Source organism: Loxodonta africana, chromosome 11 (assembly GCF_030014295.1).
Source record: "Loxodonta africana isolate mLoxAfr1 chromosome 11, mLoxAfr1.hap2, whole genome shotgun sequence".
In the NCBI taxonomy this organism is placed as follows: Eukaryota; Metazoa; Chordata; class Mammalia; order Proboscidea; family Elephantidae; genus Loxodonta; species Loxodonta africana.
In genome coordinates, this window is record NC_087352.1 from 81,541,035 (window position 1) to 81,549,333 (window position 8,299).

At 38.3% G+C, this 8,299-nt stretch overlaps 1 pseudogene; it reads right to left on the reverse strand.

Moving 5' to 3' along the window:
* Positions 1-3,361: 3,361 nt before the first annotated feature.
* On the reverse strand, positions 3,362-5,293 carry LOC100658941 (ADP/ATP translocase 2-like; annotated as a pseudogene).
* Positions 5,294-8,299: the final 3,006 nt, after the last annotated feature.

An 8,299-nucleotide genomic window follows, 5' to 3' on the forward strand; every position in this document is an offset into this window, starting at 1 on the left:
TTTGTCTGCCACATTTTGTACTTTTTTTTTTTTTAGCTGCTCTGAATGGCTTTGTTTTAGGTGTGTCTCTTGTACACAGCATATCATACAGTTGGGTGTTGTAAAACCAATTGAAAACAGCTCTTTCAATAGATCAGTTAAGTTTATTTACATTTAATGGTATAGCTGATATGTTGGACTTCAACTCTATCATAATATTCCATAATTATTTCTATTTTGTTATATTTTCTATGCTTCATTTTTGATCAGATGTGTATTCTTAGTTTTTTTTACAAATAGTATTTAGAAAGTTTTGAATTTCGTTCTTGTGGTTACATTTGTACTTATATGCTCTTTGCAGCTCTTAATCCTCTTATTTAATCATTCACCATGTTTTATCAGTGTTTTTTGACATTTTTAATACTCATCTATTGCATTACGAGTTTTTCTATTTTCCTCTGCCTTCTATGGTTGCCTCCCATTTTTAGTAACATTATTTCTATTTTGTCTCAATGTATATTTGTATATGTATATATATATATAATATTTTCCACCCTATCCTTACCATTAGTTTAATCTTATATGTAACACAGAGATTTATAAATTTTAAAATGCATATCAGCATTCATTGTCTTGAAGTTTTTCCAGTCATCATTTGTTTGACTGAAGCTTACCCTCTAATGGTTCCTCAAGAAAGGCTGAAGGATGCAGAATTCCCTAGGATTTTGCGTGTTGGAACATGTTTTCCTATAGTCTTGATATTTGAGTGACAGTTTGGCTTTATATTTAATCCTTGGTTTATACTTTCATTCATTCAATTGTTTAAAAATCCTGCCCCTTTGTAGCCTTGCTTTGTATGTTATTTTTTAAAAAATTTTATTCTTTAATACTTCTGCCTTCAGGGCCCCCTTTCAATGTTCCTTTTGAATTTTTGTTTCATTTTGTTCTTTCTTGGATATCTTGTAATTTATTCTTCATTCATAAGATCGGTTTGCCATTTTCTTCAATTTTTTTTTTTCTGAGTTAAATCAGTTCTTTTTGTTATTGTTAATTTGTCTTTAGTTTTTTAAATTTCTGATTTGAGGTGAATTTTCCTCTTTAGATATAATTAATTTTAGGTATATTTTATTCTGTTTTGAGTGTAGCTTTACAATTTTCTTCTGCTTCATGTTTTCTTGAGGAAGATATTTTCTTTTGTTTACTTGTATGAAATTTTAATTCATGATTTTTTTTCACAATAGTTCTGCATAAGTTTTACTTTCCTTTTGTTAATTTTTATGATATTGGATATTTTGCTTGATTTTTAGTTTAATGATATTTTTATCCCTCTATCAAAATCCAAGCACTTCGGCAGACCTGTGTTTGTGTGCGTGTTTGTTTGGTTGGTGAAAAAGGAATAGTGAGTATTCGTTCTGCGGCTCTTTTTTATCTTGCAGGACTCTACAGTTTATTTCTTTTCTTCTTGTCCCCGTTCCCCACCTGATTGCCAACATTTGCTTCTTCCTCCTTGTCTTTTTTCTCCCTCAGAACCTATGATTTTGGAAGACTGTCTCTTTAAATTTTGCTTGTGCTTTTAGACAATGCTTAGCCTTTTAAAACTCTTTTGGTTGTACTCCTGAATCTTTCCAGACCACGTATTCCTTTAAAACATACACACTTTAAAATCTCTTTCTCTTTAGTGACTGTCCAGTTCTGCCTTGTTACTTTTTTGTGGAATTTTAAATTTTGTATAGATTTAATCTTTATTATGGTTGTTCCAATTCACACTTTGTAAGCATTCCTTCTTGGCTGTTTTCCTTGTCTTTGTGCAAAGCCTTTGTGTGGACAGTGATGGGGCAGGAATGTGAGTGATTAGGATACTAGATTTTGTTAATTTTTCCCTTTCTGCTCAGTTATTTTAATATTTCAGTTTTCTCTGTTTTAATTCATGCTGAAGGTTTGATTTTCTGTAGCCTTCTTGTAGTTGTATTGTTCTGGGAGGAAATTTTGGGAAGTTGAATCATAGATGACCTTAGTTTTATTTAGCTCCTTGGATATGTTTTGAAGCTACAGCCAATAAAATTTCCTAATAGATTGTATGTGTGGTATGAGAAAAATTTGCTCTTGAATGTAGTGTAGATAAGGTAAACAGAAGACACGATGAAGTAGAAGTGCTGAACAGAAGACTTCGGAGGGCAGCTTGAAAGACAAAGTATTATAGTGAAATGTCCAAAGACCTGAAGTTAGAAAACCAAAAGGGAAGAACAAGCTCAGCATTTCTTAAGCAGGAAGAACTGAAGAAAAATTCAAGCCTCATGTTGCAATAGAGAAGGATCCTAAGGACAAAATATTGAATGATGCAGGAGGTATCAAAACAAGATGAAAGGAATACACAGAGTCACTGTACAAAAAGAATTGGTCGACTTCCAATCATTTCAGGAGGTAGCATATGATCAAGAACCAGTGGTATTGAAGGAAGAAATCCAAGCTGCACTGAAAGCACTGGCAAAAAAAACTAGGCCCCAGGAATTAACAGAATACCAACTGAGATGCTTCAGTGTATGGGTGCAACACTGGAAGTGCTCGCTCGTCTATACCGACAACTTTGGAAGACAGCTACCTGGACAACTGACTGGAAGAGATCCATATATGTGCCCATTCCAAAGAAAGGTGATCTGGAAATTATCAAACAATATCATATGCAAGAAAAATATTGCTGAAGATAATTCAAAAAATGTTGCACCAGTACACTGACAGGGAACTGCCAGAAGATCAAACCGAATTCGAAGAGGACACAGAATGAGGGATGTCATTGCTGATGTTAGATGGATCTTGGTTGGAAGCAGAGACTACCAAAAAGATGTATACCTGTGTTTTATTGACTATGCAAAGGCATTCAACTATATGGATCATAACAAATTATGGATAACATTGGGAAGAATGGGAATTCCAGAACGCTTAATTGTGCACATGAGAAACCTGTCATAGACAAAGAGGCAGTTGTTAGAACAGAACAAGATGATCTTGCATAGTTTAAAATCAGGAAAGATGTGAGGCAGGGATGTACCCTTTCACTCTACTTATTCAACCTATGTGCTGAGTGAATAATCAGAGGAGCTGAACTATATGAAGAAGAATGCAGCATCAGGATTGGAGGAAGACTCATTAACAACAGTGATAGGCAGATGACATAACCTTGTTGAATATACCATGGAGTGCCAAAAGTACAAAGAAATCTGTCTTGGAGGAAGTACATCCAGAACACTCCTTAGAAGTGAGGACGGTGAGACTTTGTCTCATGTATTTTGGAAGTATTATCAGGAGAGATCTGTCCCTGGAGAAGACATCATCCTCGGTAAAATAGATGGTCAGCAAAAAAGAGGAAGGCCCTTAAGGAGACGGATTGACACAGTGACTGCAACAATAGGCTCAAACACAAAAAACGACTGTGAGAATGGAGAAGGACCAGGCAATGTTTTGTTCTGTTGTATGTAGTGTTGCTACGAGTTGGGACTGACTTGATGGTAACTAACAAAAGCAACAACATTAGAGAAATAAAGGAGTAAAGGCTGATTCTTAGACTTTTAGCCTTAATTGGCAAGATGCAATTGCCATCAAATGACATAGAAAAGACTGCAGGTGGAGAATATGTAATTAGTTACATGATGGCTCTTTGCATTTCAGATATTTTTATTTCTTCAGACTTTTTATTTATCAGGAGTGACTGAAGTAAAAAATATAATTGATTCCCATTATCATCATCATGAAAATGACTTTAAGAGAAAACTGGTCAGAATGAATATTCAACCAGTTGATAGTTGCCATCGATATAGACAGCCAACAGTCTGTCGAGAATGTTCAAGATATGTTATATAATATAACATGCCTGCTCACAGGTGTAAACAAACTAGGAAATAACTTATGAGAACTTCTTGATTTCATCACACGGGACAAGAGCAAAAGCACCACCCATGCCTCTGAGCACTTTGGACCATACACTCTTGAAAAAAGCTTTGCCACCTTTATCATGAGCAGTCTTCCTCCAGCAGTCAAGTGTGCCTGTGTACATGATATCAGTTCCTTTGCATCCTGACTGCATCATCATGTGGTGACGAACAGTGTCAAATGGATAGGAAGTCAACCCAGCCATGGCCATGACAGTCTGGAGTGATCATCCAGCTGATGAAGACGTGAGTATTCCTGGGATCTTTATGCATCGCCTTTGCAGTGTCATAGACATCGAAGTAGGTAGCTCGGTAGATGATAATACCCTACACAGACACATTAAAACCTTGGTATAGGCCATTATTCCCCTCAGATTTGTAGATCTTAACCAGGCAGTCACCAAGACCTTTGAACTCCCCTTCAGCACCATTTTTCTCCACTTCAGCTGCTGAATGGGTATTGTCAAAATCAAGACGGTATACAAAGCACAAGGCTGTGGCCCCAGCAGTACCACTTGATGCCAGATTCCCTGCAAAGTAGCGCCAAAACTGGGTCCTCTTGTCCACACCACCCAGGAAGATCTCCTTGTATTTATCTGCAGTGATTTGCTGGCTGGTATGCTGCACCTACAGCAGCAGCTTGACCCATTCAATGGGTGCTACTGCAGCCTTGGAGATGGCTACAGCCCTCCACCTGCCAGGAAGTCCTTTGCAAAAGACAAAGTGGCATCTGTCTTGTTGATAAAGAAAGTAGCAGGTGACAGCAGTAATGGGACAGGAACTGGCTTTGACTCCAGGGCTCTGACCATGGTGGCTCCTTGGAACAATTAATAAGGGGTAGAGCTGCCAACCAAAAGGTCAGGAGTTTGAATCCACAAGCCACTCCTTGGAAACACTATGGTTCAGTTCTACTCTGTCCGATAGGGTCACTACGAGTTGGAATCCACTCATCAGCAAGGGGTTTGGTTTTGTTATTTCAGAGAATATTTATTTGCAAGTGCACTTTAGGTTATACGTCAATTTTACTCAAGTATTATCTAGTGGAACTGGTAGATAATTATCATCCTGAACAAAGTGAACTTAAAATCAGATAAATATTAGTAAAGAATCAAGTTTAATCAAGTCTCATTTATTTCTATTTCTTTAAGATAGTTTTATAAAACGTAATGGAAAAAAGGCTTTTATGAAACATGTCACATCTGCCATTGGAAAAGATTGTAGAGATTTTATTGGTAGCATAGTATGGCTTTCTTATTTCTATATTTTTCACTGATACTAATATTAAAATTAGTCTGTATTCCATTAATCCATTCAAAAATATTTCTTGATACCTAAGTCTCTGGGTGGTACAAATAGTTAAAGGCTTGACTATTAACTGAAAGGTTTGTAGTTTGAACCCCCCCCCCCCCCCCCCAGAGGTGTCTTAGAAGAAAGTCCTGGCCTGCTTTGAAAATAGCCTTGAAAACCCTATGGAGCAGTTCTATTCTGTAACACATGAGGTTACCATGAGTTGGAATTGACTTGATGGCAACTTGTTTGGTTTGGCTTTTAGATATGTTCCAGGGGTTCTATGCAAGGTATAAAGATATCTTAGATTTTTCTGAGTAATCTTATAGTCTAGTGAAGAGATAAATATTAAGCAAATAATTGTACAAACAATTGTAATAGGTGCCATGAAGGTGACATACAGCCTGCTAGTAGAGTGCATAGAAGGGAAATTTGCTGGCACATAGATTCATCGTGGGGGAGCACACACCAAAGCTTACAAACTAAAATAAAAAATGTATGGATATCCCATGATATGCGTAACTTGGTAACAGTTGTTAATTTACATGAACAAATACATCATAAAACTGGGTGCATCGTAGGCACTTCTGATGGCATGTGACACAGAAGGTGAGTGCTCAGTTAGTACCCAAGGCAAATGCCAATATTAATACTCCATTTAAAGCAGAAAGCAAAAGGCTTTCTGATGACTAAGATGCATGAGCTAAAAACTTGGAGACTTTTATGAGTTTTGTTTATCCCTAGGCCTACTTTCCAAATTTTTCAAAGGTGTATAGAGTTGGAAATGTTTTCTGGTGAGACTAGGGGTGTAGAAGACAACATTTCTACTTCTCGGGGAGTTGTTAATTAGTTGGTTACCCTAAACAAATAACATCTTCTCTGCGTGTCAGTTTTCTCAACTCTAAAATGAAGGATGGGATTTTATGATCTCAATGTTCTTCTAGCTATGCTTACTAAATACTTTGAATGATAGAAGCAGATTTAAAGGCAGTAAATATCGTAACCACATGTATCTGTAAGACTCAGTCCTTAACAAAACCAGGCACCTGTACCATTTAATGTTCTTCTCTGTTTTTACCCTCACCGTATTTCATCTGACATCGTTATAGCAATTAGGCATCTATATAAAGCAAACTATTAGCTTAATTACACTGGTATTTAGAAGGAAGGTATACTTTGAGAAAAAATGTCCAAAGAATCAATATAACACAAGATTATACTGGTATGTAAAATTGTAAGGGCATTATTTGCTGTGTATATACTCACTTTTTCATACACAAAGTGAGTATTTTTCATGAGCCTACATTTTTTCTCCTATAAGAGAGTTCTGAGAGTTCCTGTTATGGGTAAAAATGAATAAGATTGCTTTTCTTGGAGAACGTCAGATTACATCTTTCTTAGAAAAGTAATTTGTTAATATGTTTTAATGTGTACATGGTCACCTGTGCACATTGCCATGCTCTGGGGTGTATTACATCCATCTGTTGGATATACAGGCATTTCTATCCATCACACAGCAGATGCCGTTCCATCAGAATCCTTGGCTCTCTTCTTTGATTTTTTGGATGTAATGGAGGGCCAGTTATGGATTTTGGAGGCAGTCCTTCAAATTCTAGTGGATTCACTTGGACAGAAGTTATACTCACAGGATGGATGAACACTCCATATGAACCAGTGACCCAGTGGTCAGCTGGTATCTATTCAGTTAGATTTTCCCCACCATGCGGATGCCAGAATGCTGTGGTTTAGAAGGACCTTCAGAAACCACTGCCAGACCACTCTTTATCACTCTTAACCTTCAGGAATGCTTGATTGCTCCATGAAGTTGCATGATAAGCCTAGGCTGATTTACAGGTAAAATTCTAAATTGACCTAAACCCAGAATACTAACAAACTCTCTGGAGAACTTGAATTCTTCCACAGGGATTCAGAATGCTTTCTGGGTGTCCGAATCCATGGAGTCACTAGCCAGACAGGTTTTCACAGTTCTGGACATACTCAGTGGCTTAAGAAGAGTTTTGGCTGAAATTTATGAAGCAGATATATGTGCCAAGAGCAGAGCTAAGTGATTTTTTCATGTATTTTTTTTAATGCAATGTAATCCTGACATTGCATGTTACTGTGATGCTGGAAGCTATGCCACCGGTATTCAGATACCAGCAGGGCCACCCATGGAGGACAGGTTTCAGCTGAGCTTCCAGACTAAGACAGACTAGGAAGAAGGACCTGGCAGTATACTTCTGAAAAGCATTAGCCAGCGAAAACCTTGTAAATAGCAGCAGAATACTATCTGATATAGTGCTGGAAGATGAACCCCCAGGTTGGAAGGCACTCAAAAGACAACTGGGGAAGAGCTGCCTCCTCAAAGTAGAGTCGACCTTAATGACGTGGATGGAGTAAAGATTCCGGGATCATCATTTGCTGATGTGGCGTGACTCAAAATGAGAAGAAACAGCTGCAAACATCCATTAATAATTGGAACCTGGAATGTACGAAGTATGAATCTAGGAAAACTGGAAATTGTCAAAAACGAAATGGGGGGAGTGGAGCTAAGACCGCAAAATAGACAGAGGCTTCCGGCAAGCCCTCTTTACAAGAAAGACCCGAAAAAACAAGTGAAACGAGTATATTTGTGACAAACTGGGAGCCCTGAGCTTCTAAGGCAAGCTTAGAAAATGAACTGAGTGGCAGGGGGAGGAAGAGACCATTCAGAAGCAGAGAGGAGTTACTGGACCTGAGTCACGGGGAGCCCTCAGACATCATTCCCGGACCAGCGGTGGTGGCGGGCTGGTACTAGTTTTTGGCCGCAGTTTCCTCAGGGAGAAGAAGCCAGCCACACAGCCTACTCACAGCCCCGAAACCTGAGGAGAATGGCGCTCACAGCAAAAGTTAAGTACTTGCATATATTTTAACACGTCCCTGCCCCCACCCACAAACCAGCTTCAACGGCTGAATTCCCTGGGCCTGAGATAGGCACTGTTGAGCACCTAGAGTCATCTTCCCGGCCTTGGGAAGGAAAAAATTTGCATTTGGGGGAAAGATAATTTGCTAGCTTCACCAACCAGGGGATCTCAGGACAGAAGCACCTCCTGTTAAGGCATAATCTGTCT